This window comes from Monodelphis domestica, chromosome 6 (genome assembly GCF_027887165.1).
Source record: "Monodelphis domestica isolate mMonDom1 chromosome 6, mMonDom1.pri, whole genome shotgun sequence".
Classification (NCBI taxonomy): domain Eukaryota; kingdom Metazoa; phylum Chordata; class Mammalia; order Didelphimorphia; family Didelphidae; genus Monodelphis; species Monodelphis domestica.
The window spans coordinates 52177415-52194893 of NC_077232.1; the positions used below are offsets into that span (position 1 = coordinate 52177415).

Sequence of the window (17479 nt, forward strand, 5' to 3'; positions counted from 1 at the left end):
GAACTCACAAAAAAGTCAGATATGACTTAAAAAATGACTAAACAACAACATTCTATCAATATGTGCAATCCATTTTGTCTAATCTATAAATCAATGAAGGAGTATTTTATTGGGAATTCAAAGATAAAAGATTTAATGGAATTTTAGCTTATTATTCATATGTATCCTTGATGTTATCTGCCATATTAATTCCTTTGCACATGATCATTTTAATGGGTTGTATCCTGTTTTTATTCTTCCGTTGTCCTTATTTATGTTTGCAATCAATTCTTCTGAATTTATGCGGTACAATGATTCATAGCCATACAGCATCAATAGGAGTACATTAGTGCTTTAAAAAGTGGTGATAGACAATGACACATGTAAAACCCAGAGGAATTGTGTGTTGGCTATGGGAGGAGAATTGGGGAAAGGCAGGAGAAAAACAATCAATCTTGTAACCATGGGGAAATATTCTAAATTAATTAATTAAAATAAAAAGCGGTGATAGAAAAAAAAAGGTAGCAATACAGTCTGCTTTCCTCCTCTGGGTTGATACAGAGAGTCTAATCTATCTGTAATATTTGCTCATGACTTTGCCACAATTGACTAACATACTGGATCAGTAACTCAACTGCATTTTACTACCTAGAAATATGCATTATTTGACTATATTTTCCTATATGGAGATTCTTCAATGGTACAGCTGTCAATATAGCCTTGAAGGATTTTAGTACTTGATAATCAGCAAATATAATCTCAAACCTAGAGCATCTAGAAATCCCTCTTTGTCACAAGGACTTTCTCTCCTTTTGCCCTTTTGACTAGAAATCCTCCATAAGGATCTGATATAAAGTAAACTTAAAAAATAATAACTAAAGCTATCTGAAATATTAATGGGCTGCTTTGGGAAATAGTGATCTCTCCCTCCTTAAAAAGGTTAGATATAATAGTGGAAGGAATCATTTGACTTACAAAGAGAGTAATGATTGATCCCATATATTCTTTTTTACTATAAGATTTTGTGATTGATTATCTTTAAATACATTGTTTTGAGGAACAAATTGGTTCTAAATCTATTGAGCTTATTGTCAGTAGAATATTCAGATAGAAATATGTAAAAAAGGAATTACTTTCCAAATTTAGGTATATAACTAAAGTATCCTTTATTCATTGTAATATAGATGTATCAGAGAACAGGGTTTAAAGTAGGAAGGAACCAGAGTGATCCAATCTAACGCCATCATTTTGGGAATGAGTCTGAGATCATAAAAAGCAAATGACACCTCTCAGATCACTCAAGTAGTAAGTAGCAGAATCGACCTTTAAATCTGGGTACTTGGGCACCTACTTCTTTGCATCATCTACTATTATACATACAGCTGATGGTAAATTGACATTTTTTATGCTACCACTACTTTGAAATTGAAATGAATATTTTAAAACATTATTTTTTGAAGATTTAAACAATAATCTAGGTTTTACTTTACAATCAGGTAGCTTACTGGATAGAACCCCAGACTTTGACTCAGGAAAACCTGATACAACTTTTACCTTAGATACTATCTGTGTGAAACTAGACAAGTCAATTAACCTCTGTCTGCCTCAGTTTCCTCAACTATTAAAATATAATTTTTTGAGGACAAAATAATACCTGTGAAGCACTTAACATAGACCCTGACATACAGGAAGTGCATAATGAATGTTTGTTCCATTTCCCCTTCGCTTTCCAACACTGAATACTTATCAGAAGTTAATTATAAGTACATGAAATGAGAAATGTATATTCTGACAAAGATGGACAAAGAAAGCCAATAAAAATTTAGCAGAAAAAAATATTATCAGTTCTCTTGTTCAACTCTAATCTTTAGACTACATTCCTGACACAACCCACCATCAGATTAAATAATTTGAAGAAAAAAAATCATTCATTAAAGATCATTTGTCTTGACATATATTTTTGACTTGCAGTGGATGGTAAAAATACCATGACCATGAACAAAACCCTAAATTTTAGTCCTTTAGTACTCTCTACAGCATAGCAGGCCATGCCCATTTTTCTCCTTAAATTGCCAACATGAAGTGCAAATGGAGCCATTTTTCATTCTACCTAGCACACATTTTCCCACTTCTAAAAGTCCAATATTTTACCTTGTACTTTATGCATTTTATGTTATTATCTTGTTTAAAACCCTCTTAAAGTACTGCCAATCTAAAGAGATTATGATCACCCGTCCCTGAATATTCAACATCACTATGTAATTCATCACATCCAGTCCATTTCCCAGCCAATAACTTCAAAGAATCTCCAGTTACTGAGAAACAAAGGAGAATGCTGTACGTTGCCTCCATTTCTGTATCTCTTATTCATGTATAAATGGAGATTTTGAACTTTTGACTTCATTCCCCAGAAGTCCTTAGTATTTCCCAAAATTTCCTATAATCTCTCCTGAGTCTCCACAATGGCAAGATCATGGTATTGGTATTTAACTGACTATAACTCCTCCCACTCCCTCTTTGGTATGATGCAGCAATCAGTGGTGATGGTGGTAAGGTGGGGATTTTGAAAATGGCTAACCAGCCATCAGCATGTGGTTTTTATTTTGTATCCTCTTTATTCCTTGATTTCTAATGATCATTTAATAAACCTAATATATATATATATATATATAATTTTTCATTATTTGAGATTAAATTTTAATTTTTATATTCAAGAGGGCCAAAGATACTGAAACATTTTCCCAAATGTCTTCTGCCTTCTCCAAATGTCATGCCTAAATAAGATGGAGTAGAAAGAGCACTGTGTATATCATCAGGGAGCGAGGTTCAAATTATAGCTCTGCTGCTGGTGCTGTGTGAGATGTTGGGTAAATCACTTCTCTTTAGGTCTCAGTTTTAACACCTTAAGTTAAAGGAGTTGAAGCTGAAGATTCTTGATCCTTCTAGAGAAGAAAGGTTATTTCACATATTTAAAAAATTAGAGGAGAAAAGGAAAACTAGCCTTGAGGCTGCAAGTGGAAGAAAAGGCAAGGTTAAATGTCGATTAAAGTAATCATGATAGTGGAACTATGGGTAACTAGAGTGACCAATGGATAGATCATTGAGCCTGGAGTCAGGAAGACCTCCGCTTATAAACTTCCTAACTGGGCGACCCTGGGTGAGTTACTTCACCCTGAATTCCTCAGTTTCCTTATGTGTATAATGAGTTGGAGAAGAAAATGCAAAGCACACCAATATCTTTGCCAAGAAAACTTCAAAGGGTTCACAAAGCATCAGATGCCTGAAAAATTTGAACAAGAAAAAGAGAATTAAGACATAGTTGCACTGTCCTTGAAAGCAATAATTAGGAAGTGTGCCAAGAAGGTACTAAAATATGCATATATTCTTTGACCCAGAGACTGAATGATCAGACATATACCCCAAGAAGATCAATAACAAAGAGTTCCAGAGCACCAAAATAAATACCACAAATTTGTGTGTGTGTTAGCAAAGAACTTGAAATTAAGTAACTATTCAACAACTGGGCATAACCAAACATTCTCGAAGGTAGTAGAATATTATTACTTTGTAAGAAATGTTGAACATGTTGCATACGGCTAATCATAGAAATACACGCACATCTATGTTTAAGTATGTATATATATGCATATCGTCGTACGTATATATGTGATTTAATGTAAATTATTACAAGTTGAATGAGAAAAGATAATGTACATCTTGACTACAAATATTTAGATTAAAAGAGCAACCAGGATCTGAAAATCAATTCTGCAAATTACAATGATAAAGCATAGCTCTCAAGAAGCCAAATAAAATTCAACAGCCTCTTTGCAAAGGTGAACGCTTTTGGGTGTAAAACAATTTATACTATATCTGACTTTTAATACAGAATATTTTTTCTTCCTCTTTATGTTAAATCTACACATTATATGTAGGTTGGTGGGGAATAATAAAAGATACAATGTTAAATATAACTGATATAAAAACAAAAAAATCAATAAAATAAAGTATTAGGGATGTCAATAAGTGTGTTCATTGCCCTGGATGGTCAATGCTCAGTGCTTTGCAAATCAGATAAAAATTACCATATAGTCATGTATGCCACATATATAAGATTTTGATTTTGCTTCTCAAAGATAAATGACCACAGCAATAACTTCCAATTTTACCTGATTCTTGATAATAACATGCTATTATACAATGATTTCATTTCATCAAGCTGAAGCTGTCCTTCCTTCTAATCAGGGGAAATTATTCTTAAAATTGTCCTCACCAAGCTGTCATGAACTGGTTAAGTCCATTTTTCCTCTAATGGAAAGAACATGAATGTTATTCAGTGACTGTGAGCTTTCATTCAATATGAAAATTATTTCTATTAGTGGAAAATCAGTAATTTGTCTCCCTGATCATTTTTTCTATGGTTTTTATGTGTTTCATTCCTTTTTACATCCATTTATTTACTTTCATTTTCTAATAAGATAATAACAGAAGACTTGCTCTATAAATCTTAGAAAATTAAAACTCTTAAAGTGAACTGAGTTCAATCAAGTTTGTTTTCCAGTGGTTCTCAAAATGTGGCTTCAGCCAAAAGATAGTTCCAGTGCAAAGATGGTAGGGAGGAAAAGACATGCTGGTATATGAAGTGGCACGAAGAGGAACAAGGAACCACTGAATTTGGGGGCATAATGGTTCTTAGAGATCCTCTAATTTCTCAGCTTACACATGAGAAATTTGAAGCTGGTAGAAGTAATGTGATCAGTAAATATGGTTCACGCAATTATCTCTGCATTCCAATCTAAAATGTAGAGCATTCAATGAAATGTTCTTTATTTTTGCCTCTGAAAATACAATAAAATCTAATTCCTTCATTTTACTTTCCAAGGAGAACCTAACAATTCTGCCAGTTAGCAATGGTTTCCTTTAATATGTTTTTGTTATACCAATATTAATATAACAATTCTTCTACTACCCTGGGCACATTTTGTCACTGGATATGGATATGGCATTTTAGCTAAATTAATTTTTAAATCTAGTCTGAATGATTCATTGTCCTTCACAATGTCTTATTTTGCTTCCATTTCCCAACATTGCACCTCTTCACTGGCCATCCTTCATCCTTGGAATGCTATTCTTTCTCAATTCAAATTCATGCCTTCTTTCATGATTTAGCTCATTTTCCACCTTATGTTTCTTTTTAGGTTTCTCCCTCTATCCTTCACTCCCTCCAAGGCCAACTTCAGATATTGCTGACAATATCTACAACTTAATGGTCATATATTATGTATATCTGTGATTGTTTTCATTTTCTTTTATTGCAATAGAATTCAAGATCATTGACTGCAGGGATATGTTTCTTTTTAACCTATTTTATTTCCCCACTTCTTAGTACCTCATATGTAACTAGCATTTAGTAAATGTTTATTAACCAAGTGATTCCATTATAAAGACCTCAAGTACCAGGAGTTACTGCCATTCACAATGAAGCACTGGAGTAGGGCTTGTGGAATTCAGTAGCACCAATATTTTTACTTCCCTTTCATAGATGTTACCATGAAGGCTCAGAGAAGTTTAGCAAATTTGTTAAGGTCATCTGTCCCTTCTTTGTTGACAAACAAAAACTGGTTTTATATTGCCCTCTTCTTAATCACTCATTTTTTAGTGAAAAAGATGTATTAATAGTGCAGGGCTAGACATTCACTCACATTTTGCCTTTCTCCAGGGTGGGATAGGAGCATCCCAAGCTCAAATGTTATCTAGAGATTTGCACTAGAAGGTGACAATGGAGTTTTTATATATCTTCTGTTAGTGTCTCCCACTTCCCTTTTATTTTATTTTTTGAACATCTATTCAAAGCATACAGGAAATGTGAGAGTGGATAGTGAGAAGATGAGTTAATGTGTCTATAACAGCCAATTGGTCTTATCCACATTCCTGGTAACTCCTCAAATAAATAACTGATTAGTAGTACAAAAAGGATTGAGATTGCAAAATCAAATCAAACAAAAAAAAATCCTGCAAACTCTTCTTGTCATTCAAAGCACAAGTGCTAGAAAATTGGACTTCAACACTCAAAGGAAAAGATGCAATCTTAGCATCAAACTAGGCAATGTCAAATTTGTACAGAGAAAAATAAATCTTTATTGTCATTAACTTGTAACCAAAAAATTGATTTTAGAGGGAGATGATACCAGAACTTGGATGAAGAGAAAAGGACTAACACAGAAGTTGAAATTAGATAAGGCAGAAAAGAAACTGTGGATTCTACCGCAATTGGCTAAGAAGGATAAATATATTAGGCTTGGAGGCAGGAGATTCCATCCTATGGGAAGGCAAAGAAATAGGTCAATTTGTCTCAAATGTAGAATGCTTGAGGGATGTGATGTGAAATCAGTGTAGAATGATAAGGCAGAAAAAGGTCATGAGGATCTATAAATAAAGAACTAACCTGGTATGTATTTTATCCTAAGGAAGAGGAAAGATATTAAGATGGATTGGAGAGGAAGAGGCCTATTAGAAAAAAAGTTGAGATAATCCAGGTGAGAAGTGAAGAAGGACCAAATTTAGGCTTCATATATACAAAAAAAGTGATAAATTCAAGAGATGGAGAGATTGAACCTATGAGATTTTGACTTCATATGAGGGAAGAAGGAGAGGAAAGAGTCAAGGCTAAATCCAAGCTTATGAACCAGAATCACTGGAAAGATTTTGATTCCCTTAAAAGAAAGAGAGGAGCTGGGAAGAATAGGTTGGAGGAAATTAAAAAAAAAGTTTGTTTTACTTGGACATTTTGAGTTTAAGTTACACATGACTATGGCAAGTTATACATCAATGATGTATAATGGAAAGCTGATGGTTTAAGATTGGAGCTTACAGAGTATTCAAGTGGAGGACATTTAGAGCAGAGAGTTCTTTGCAAAGATAGTCTAACTAAAACTCAAAAGCTGATAAGATCACAAGAGGAAGGGAGGAGAAAAAGCTGAGAAAGTACAAAGGAAGAGCTTTGAAGGTCGGGAACACATTCATGGTGATGAGTTTGCCCACAACTGGTAGCCTCGTAAAGAGAGACTAAGAAAACATGCCCAGACCCATGCCAACATTTTTAGGAGAATGGTATTATATGCATTACTATTTATAGTCACCAACCTCAGAAGTGTTAGAAGTAGGATTTAAATTCAGATTTTACTGGTTTGTTTTCCAAAGCACTATTCTTAGAGAAGTGGCAAGTATGGAGTAAGAGTTCCTGGGTTCAAATCCCCATTTTTGATCTTATTACTCCTACTATCTCTATGCCACCAGCAACCTAGAGATTCCATCCTTGGGTTTACTGGATATGATATTTGAGATTCATATTGTACTGCCAGGATCCAGGTCTCCAGACCACTTTGCACTATCTACTCATTATGGCACCAGGCAACTACACACTCCATCTCATCTCCAGAACTCTTTGATGAATTATCTTCTCTTTATAAAGAATACAAGCTCTTTCAGGTCAGGGATATTTTGTCTGCTCATACTGGTCTTCCAATTCATAATACTAATAAATACTAATTGCTTATTAATAAGTGCTCTATTTGCTTATATGATCTCATGCAACTCATTTAACCTCTTGTTCTCAGATTCCTCATCTATTAAATGAGGAAGTTGGACCAGATGACTTCTGAGGTGTCCTCTAGATTTGGAATATTAGGATCCATTTAGATTTGGCTGAAGATTCAAGAGGTAGCACCTAATTTAGTGAACACTTTTTACTCAAGTCTTATTCTACTGCCAATTTGACTCTAGACTTAATTCCTCTGAACTTTATCTCAATCCTTTGCTTTTCATTCACACACACATATGAATCGTATATATTTATAAACATATTAACATTATAAAACAAACATTTTTTTTGCCCATCAATGGTTTCTATTTTCAGCTCACTACCTCTGTGAAGTGATGTTTTGCCTCTTGTCAATTTGACAAAGTGGGGGGTACATGGTAGATATTACTTTAAAGAAAAAGAGACAAACTGACAGCAATGCTGTCAGATTATAAATCATCTCCACCTCCCTTTGGAAGCATCCTTAGACTTTTCTCCTGAATACTTTTCAAATCAATTAGCTCATTTCTATAAAGACCCAGTTATTATAAAATTAACACTTTGGATAGTTGTATAGGAATAAATTGGCATGGTTGAGTCTACTGTTAACTTTGAAATGCAGATGGGCATCAAGACTTGCCAGGAATTGAAAAGATAAGGAGCAATATGAAGAACTCAAACTCCTAGCATATATATATATATATATATATATATATATATATATATATTATATCAGAAAGAGAAAGAGAGAGGGGGGTAGAGAGTAAGAGATGGAGGGAGGGAGGGAAGGAAAGAAAAAGGGAGGAAGGGAGAGAGAGAGAGAGAGAGAGAGAGAGAGAGAGAGAGAATATGTATATAATAGTTGCAGCACCTTCCCCCATCCTCCATCACCACAATGTGTCAGAAAATACCCCTTACCAGGAACAAAGAATGTGCCTGATAAATCAATTTAGCAAGAAATCTTACTACTACTTGTGCCTCTTAACAATCTGTCAGTGTTTTCCTTTAATTATGTTTAAGGAATTTCATTTTACTTGTCAGTTTCCAATTGCACAAAGACTAAAATATAATTCCTTGGTTATCATATATGCTGAATGTCTCTTTTGAAAAATATTAACTACTCATTTAAGAAAAAAATGTTATCCTCTAGGTATGTTCCCATATTAAATTAATATATGGGTATAGAAACACATTAGCTTTGTTTTATTGCTATGCCTATTTTAATTTTCAGTTGGGGAGAGAGTTTAGAACAGTGATGATGTAATTGGTTCTAAGAAATATTTATGTTACTCCTTGTCATTCATTTATATAAATTATTCCTTAAATATAGTCTTTGATAGTTGTCTAGAACACTACATTTAATGGACATTTCTGGGTTCTAAAGTCAGTAGCATATGCTTGTGGGTTTTTTTCAACCTTTATTTTCTGCCTTGGAATTAATACAAGTATTATTTCCAAGGCAGAAGAATAGTAAGTACTAGGTATTTGGAGTTAAATCATTTGCCCAGGGTTATACAGCTAATCAGTGTCTAAGGCTAAATTTGAACCCAGGACTCCCTAACTCCAGGCCTGGCTTCCACTCCACTGAGCCACCTAGCTGTCTCCTTGGAAAATATGCCTTTATACTGTCTTAGAAGACAAGGTAGGAATATATATGTAAATATATATATATATATATATATATTTAATATATGTACATACACTAAATACACACATATAAATACACACATCAGTGCACATACCAAACTTAGTCATTATATATAAAATCCTACATTTTCATATATATATATATATGTATACACAGAAATGAACGGTACCTGTATATTTATCCATGCATCCTTACATGTCTATATTCATATATATGGTAAGTATGCATGGTTAATACTTACAAATATTTATCATTATAAAGAAAGTTCTTTGTGGGGTAGGATGTGACATTAAATTTGTGTCTTTCATCAATAATAAAAATAAATAATAAGGTATAAAATAATAAGATATTCAATAAATTTTAAAACAGAAGTTGTCAAAGACAGGGATAAAAAAGAAAAGAAGGATCCTGTTTTAAGAAATTATTATGTAGATCTATAACAGATTTTTCTTTACTGATCATAAAACATTTAAGAAACTATAAATTTCAAAAGTTAGAAGATATTAAAAGGGAGATTGTGATTTTTTGTAAGCCTGATTAATAAGGAGGGACCGTTTGGTGAAGTGGAAACATCTTGACCCTTAAAGAGGTTTGCCTATGTCATCTTAGAGTTAGTGACAAATAAGAAACAAACCTACCTAGCAAGATCTGCTCCCATGCAATGAGAGAGGATTTCATGTTCTTCTTAAGTAGGCAAAATAGGATACATTGTTATTATCTAAAAGAGATCAATTAAGAAAAGACTCCAAAAATGAAAATATAAAAAGATGTAAACTAAGAGATTCTGATGAAGAAAAATTAAATGAATCATCTGATTTAGAAGACTAATATTCTTGAATAATTAAAACAACTATGAACTCATTTTTAAAAGAAATGTATATGAGACAAATGCATGATCAAGAACATGAAAATACATAAAAAAGGCTATCATGGCCTAACATGAAGAGTGTCAAGAAAGCTAAAACTAAGAATAATTTTAGATTTGTAATCCAACTCCTTTAACTCTGAAGCAGCTTTTGAATGACAGCCCTTTGATGTTGAGTGCTGCATATGAAGATTATATGATTCTTGCTTGCCTGAAAATCCACAAATCATAAATGCTTCAAAAGGTGATAAGACTGCCAAAATTGGGAGGCAGAAGAGAGAGAGAAGGATGAATATTTCAATGGTCAATAGGATATGTACATTATGTTAACAGATATAGGAGGAAATTAGACCCCAATATTATTCTTGGATTTTAATGCCTACCAAACTAAAGATTGATAAGGGTATGTTTCTATAGTGACATTGTTCTCTTTATATGTGTATATATATGTGTATATATATATATATATATATAGTAAGTATGCACAGTTAATACTAACAAATATTTATCATAAAGAAATTTCTATGTGGGATACTATGTGACATGGGCATTTATTTTGTTCCCAGTTAAAGAACATATCTACTTTTTGAGAATTATTTCTCCTACTCTAATCCATAAAATTTGCCTGATTTCTGTTTACTGTTTTGGTTGAATAATTGCTTTGCTCACTAATTGGGACTGATTTTTGTGAACCAAGAATTTCATACAAAGGAGTAAAGCTGGCAAAGGCAATCTAATTGTTACCCTCCTGTGCCATTGGTTTAAGATAAATGAAATTGTTCTTGAGCCCCCAAATAATCATAACCTTAAAGTACAAATCTTTAATGTGTTTTACACATAAACAATTTTAGACCAATGGTCCTGTAAGAGATGAATAAAGGAATAAATGCCCAATTATATTTTCCTCTTACTTCTCAAAAAGATATAAATTGTAATTTCTACCAATAAAAATGGGCTAGAACTCAGATCAAATATTCAGATATCTATTTACACCACAGATGTGTTACACACACACATACACACATATATATATAATGCATATGTGTATGTGTGTGTGTGTGTGTGTGTGTGTGTGTGTGTGTGCAGTACGGGTTTGCTATGAATGCGAAAGATAACAATAGCAACTTTTTTATCTGCACTGGGGTCAAGAAAAAGAACAAGAAAAGGAAAGGAATGATAAGCATATTTTGAACTCTATGAGAAGTTTTTCTATAAAAGTCTACCATGAATTGAAAGAGATCCCAAAATGAGAATTCCCAGGTCAGTGATGGTGAACCATTTAGAGACTGAGTGCCCAAATTGCAACCCTCATGCCTCTTGTGAGCTAACCCTTACCCCAGATAAGGCAGGAGGAAGCACTCCCATTGGGCTGCTGGTCAGAGGGGTGGGTGATCAATGAAATGTCCTCAGGTATGTGTGAAAAGTGGGAGAGGAGCAGCTCCCTCCAACACTTGTGCCATAGGCTTGTCAACAAGGTCCTAGGTTAATATCATTAAATTCCAGAGCTCCCAGGTGAAGGAGGAAATACTAAATAGCCAAGAAGAAACAATTTAAATATTGTGTTGCCAGGATAAGAAACACCCAAGATTTGGCAGCTGCCATTTTAAAAGAATAGAGGGCTTGGAATATGATATTCAAGAAAACAAAGGAGCTAATATTACAACCAAGAAGCAGCTACCAAGAAGAATTGAGTATGATTTTTGAGGGTGAAATGGATGTTTTAAGAAATAGAGGACTTTAAAGCATACATAAGATAAAGATGAATGAGAAATCATAGGGATTTGTTTTCTATTTGTTATCAACAAAGATCAGCAGGTTGATAGAGAGAACAACAATCCATTTCAAATAACTATAGACAGTATAAAATATTTGGGAGTCTATCTACCAAGATAAACCCATTTTTTTACAAAAACAATTACAAAATGCTTTTTTACATACATACATATATATACACATATATACATATATACATATATATATATATATAAAAATTATTGGAGAAATAGTAATTGCTCATTCTAGGCCAAGTCAATGTGATGGAAATTACAATTCTACCTATATTAATTTACAGTTTCACTATCATACCAATTAAACTAACCAAAAATATTTCAAAGAACTAGAAAAAATTCTTCTGAAAGAATGAACAATCACCTATATCAAGAGAATCGATGGAAAAAAAAAGTGAAGGAAATGTGCTAACAGTGCCATATCTTAAACTTTATTACAAAGTGATAATCACCCAAATGTTCTGGTACTGCTTAAGAAATAGATTGGTAGATCAAGAGGACTATATTAGGTACAAAAGACAGATTAGTAATTAACCATGATAATTTAAAGTTTAATAAATACAAGGATACAGTATTTGGAGACAAGAGAAAAAATTGGAAAACTGGAAAGTAGTTTGATAGAAACAAGACATAGATCAACAATTCACACATATGCTAGGATAAAGGCAGATGTTTATATCATTTAAACATGAAGGGTAATATCATAAGTGAATTAGGGGAGTATGCAATATTTTACCTTTCAGACATATGGATAAGGGAAGATTTTATAAACAAAGAAGAGACAGAAAGGATCACTGGGAGTAAGGTGGAATAGTTTGGATTATTTCATTAAATTCTTTAAAATTGCACAAACAAAGCTTTTTGAAAAAAAAAATGCTGCCAAGATTAGAAGGAAAGCTGGAAATGGGAAAATGTATAGTGTTTCTGATAAAAGCATCATTTCTCAATATATAAGAAATGAGTAAAATTTACAAGAATATGAGTCATTCACCAATTGATAAAAGGTCAAAAGATATGAACAGACACTTTTCATAAGGAGAAATAAAAATATTTAGTCACATAAAATGGTCTTGTTCACCATTGATTAAGAGAAATACAAATTCAAACAAATCTGAGGTACTATCTCATATGTATCAGATTGACTAACTTATTAGAAAATAAAGATAACAAATATTAGTGGGAACATGGAAAAATCGAGATTTTAATTCACTGCAGGTAATTCATTCAACCATTCTGGTGAGCAATTCAGAACAATGCTCAAAAGGTTTTTTAAGTTTGCATAACCTTTAATCTAGCAATAACATCTCTAAATCTATTTCCCAAAATGATGAAAGAAAGTGAAAAAAACTTATATGTATTGTGGTAATTATTTTTATGCTGTATTTTTATTTGATGTTATATTAAAATATTTTTTGTTAAATATGAAGCCTCTTATGTGAGATCAAAGTGGAGAAGTTTATGTAAGCAAAAGTTCAAATCACCCTCTTTCAGATAAGAGATGGCAAGGATAGGATGCTGTTATATAAAGAAAAATACTTTGTTCTCAATAATCAGATAAAATGCTGTTACATCTCCTGCATGTTTTGTCTGATATTCTTGAGAAGCTGGGATAATCTGGCTAGGATAAACTGACCTTATCCAGTATTTAATGATCAGGGTGATATTATCAAATTTTCCAATCATGAGTAAATTTGCCCTTATCGAGGACCTCAGAGTATACCTCAGACTCCTAAATGTACAAAGGCATCTCTAAGGGATAAAGAAAGATGGTCCTCTTGTAATATAAGGGTATTGTGGTCTTTATTTAATATAGCCAAAAATGATCTTTGATCTCTGCAATGCTGGCTGATTAGATGATTTGTTCTGTTCTTGGTGCTATGCTTAAAACAACATAACTTCAATTTGAAATCCCTTGGTCAGAAGCAGGTCTATCTAACCTATCTTTTCTATTTTTTTAAATTTCCCATCCATTATTATCAGGTCACGTATGCCCCTCATGATAAATGATATCATACTAAGAGATCTGCCTCAGTTATTTCTTTGTTCACTTTCAAACAAAACAGTACAAATATATTCATAATAATTATAATAATTTTATTATTTTAATTTCATTTATCTTTTATATTATATATTATTTTAATTTTATTTATAATAGGTAACAATAATTATAATATAATCTTTTATTGTGGTGACAAAGAATTAGGAATTGAGGGGATGGATGGCTCTCAACTAGGACAAGGCAAAACATGTTGTGGAATATGACTGATGGAATACAGTTGTGCTCTAAGAAATGATAAGCAGAATAGTATCAAAAATCTTGGGAAGATTTATAAGAGCAGATAGAAAGTGAAGTGAATAGAACCAGGAAACCACTGTATATAGTAATGGCAATATTGTATGATGATCAACTTGAATAACAGCTATTCTTATCAATATAGTTTTCTAAGTCAATTTTGAAAAACTAAAAATGAAAAATGCTCCCCCAGGAGAAATATATGATGGAGTCTGAATGCAGATTGAAGCATAGGTTTTTTACCTTAGTTTTCTTATTTTTTTCTTTTTTTGCAACATGACTAATATGGGAATATATCTTACATAATTTCACATGTACAAGTTATGTCACAATTATTAATTTCTCAATAGTTAGGTGAGAGTGGGAGGTTGGGAGAGAATATAGAACTCTTCCTTAAAAATTGAATATAAAAATGAATAAATAATATGTTTTCAAATCTATCCATTTAACTGTTAGTAATATTAAAATTCTTGAAAGTATCATATTGTTCCCTAGAGAGTAAAACTGCATATTCTGTTTTTAATTTTTTATTTATCAATCAAAATAATTCTTATCTTTTCACTTTTTGAGAACTTGGGAAAACTCCCATTAGATGGAAATAGAAGAAGTTCCTTAAGGCTTTGGTTGAATTTAATGACCTTAGAGAGATTTTATTACTAAAAGATTATATAATTCTTGGACTTGGAATATGATGACCTATTTTTGATTTCCATTTCTAAAATTGATATCTTATGTGAGCAAGTTACTTAATGTCTCTGGGTCTCAATTTTTCCACTGGTAAAATAAGTGCATGCATAGAATATAAGCTATGTCATTTCTTAGGTTCTATTTCTTTTTTAACATGTTTCAATTCTAAATTTCTTCAAGCTTTCCATTAAGAAGCCATTTTGTATATGCTTCATGGCAACAAGAGCAATTATGCATGTCTAATGAATAATTCTTGTTGGTTTAAAGGATGTAAAATTGCTTTAAGAACTTTGGCAATGAACTTGCAAGAATCTTTGTGGATGGTAAATCATTATGTTAAAAATCAAGGATCTGTGGTTTTAATTCTATAGGAATTTCCTTCACCAGTGGAAGCTGGCATCATTTCGTAAGGTATAGTTCTCGGCTCATAGCGTAAACACCCTTGAGGGTAAGAGATACAACTATTAAATTTCAGAGCTAAGATCTGAATCCATGTCTCTCTCCATATTAAGACTACTCTTTTGTGAACGTATTGTCAACAACCATTTGTAGGTCTTTTTTATAAATGCTGGAGTATACTGAGATACCTAGCAATTAAATATAAAATTATGTTCATCTAATGCTTTAATGTCATATCAATATTTGAAATAATCTGATGTAAAATAGGTGCATGATTACCTAGACTAAAAAAAATCCATTGCTTTAAATGAAGTGATGACACCCACAAGACTGGCTCATGTGCAAGAGGAAGAGGAAGAGTTACTTCTTTACAGCAAAGAGAATATCAACTATTGAGCTAGCCTTGCTAAATATTTACCAAAGCCCTCATTCTGGAAGGTCAGGTAGTTATTGCCATTTTCTCCTATTTTTCTGTCTACTTATGGGGAATATTATCTGTGATATCCTGGACTAGGAACCAACGTTTCTTCCAAATACATGATAAGTAAGCCTAGCAACAGAGCAACAGAAGCAGAAGCAACCCCCACACCCAATATCCCTGTGGATAATGAAATTAATCCTAAACCTCTTCAGTTCTTATCTTATGTCACCTCCTTCCACCAACCTTCTAGAATGCCTCCAGCTGTTGTGAAGTTTCCCTGCCTCCCAAATCTATTTTACAACTTTTTCATTTTCTGCTATTTGTTAAGATTTAGCATTCTTGGCTTCCAGGTAAGCATGGCGGCAATCTAAATGTGGGTCACATCATCTCCCCAGCACACACTGACAAGGACTACCCCAAAAGACCTTAAGAATCATTTTCAGAGGAGCAGAGGAGCTATACAGTAGGGCACAGCATTGAAGGTGCATGGGATTGGGGCTTTTCCAGTCTATAAGAGGGTGAAAGGGCTTCTACACAAATGAGAGTCAATCTACCCTCCCCCACCTACAGAACCAGAGCCTGAGATAGCATATGCCAAGAGGAGCGAGCAAGGGGCACCACTGGGTCCTTGGGAGCTGACTGGGACTGCAGGGGACCCAACCCTGAGAGCAGCGAGGTGGGAAACCCTAGCACACAAGAGAGTGCAGATCTTGGGTGTCCAGAGCCAGTGTGCCCACCAGAAAAAGGGAGTGGGAGAGGAGTAATTCTAGAGTGAGCAAGGGGCACTTCAAGGTCCTTGGGAGCTGACTAGGACAGCCGGAGAACCACACCTGGAAGCAGCTAGACCAGAAACCAAGGAGGGCAAGAGAGAGCAGACCTTGAGTGCCCCTGGGAAGGTAGCACTGAGAAGAGCTGCAAAGGACTGTGGAGATGTCAGAGCTTGCCTCAGGCGAAATTCTTGCTCCTTAACTCCATACACAGAGAACCTGCCCAGCTGACTCAGATTTCTGACTAAAGAGGAAAGGGAAAACATCCAGGAAAATGGCTAATTGTGCACAGGAGCCTCAAAATCATTTTAAAAAAAAGCCAAAAGAAGGCTGTGACCCTAGAGAATTTTTATGGAGGAAAAACCCGGGCTACAAAGGAATTACTGGATGAAACTCAAATAAAGGCAAAACTAAAAAACAAAAAAACAAAATCAAAAAACAAACAAACAAAAAAAACGGAAATTATCCAGAAGTCCTGGAAGAATCTCAATTGGAGCTTATCAAAAAGATGAAAGCCTTCTGGGAAGAGAAGTGGGAAATGGTTCAAAAAATGAAGAATTAATAGCTGAATACCAAAAGGTTAAAGCAGAAAACCAAAAGATTATAACAGAAAACCAGGTTTTAAGGACCAGAACTGAGCAACTGGAAACCAATGATCTTGCAAACAGCAACAATTAATAAATCAAAGTCAAAAGACTGACAAAATAGACGAAAGCATAAAATATCTTGCTGACAAGGTGAGAGATAGGAAAATCGAGGAAAGTGAGACAATTTGAGAATCATTGGTCTACCTGAAAAGTCAGAAATAAACAGAAACATTGACACTATACTACAAGAGACACTCCAATAAAACTGCCCTGAAGTTCTTGAACAAGGGGACAAAATAGATATTAAAAGAGTTGATAGAATACCCTCTACACTAAACCGCCAAAAAACAACTCCCAGAAAAATAATTGCCAAATTCCAGAGCTTTCAAGCTAAGGAGAAAATCCTGCAAGAAGCCAAAAAGAAACAATTCAGATACAAAAGAGCACCAATCAGGATCACACAAGAC

At 33.6% G+C, this 17479-nt stretch overlaps 1 protein-coding gene across 1 annotated transcript in view; it reads right to left on the reverse strand.

Annotated features, from left to right (window-relative positions):
* The window catches only part of LUZP2 (leucine zipper protein 2), a 749802-nt gene that overhangs the window by 495762 nt on the left and 236561 nt on the right, over positions 1–17479 (reverse strand). The window lies entirely within an intron of this gene.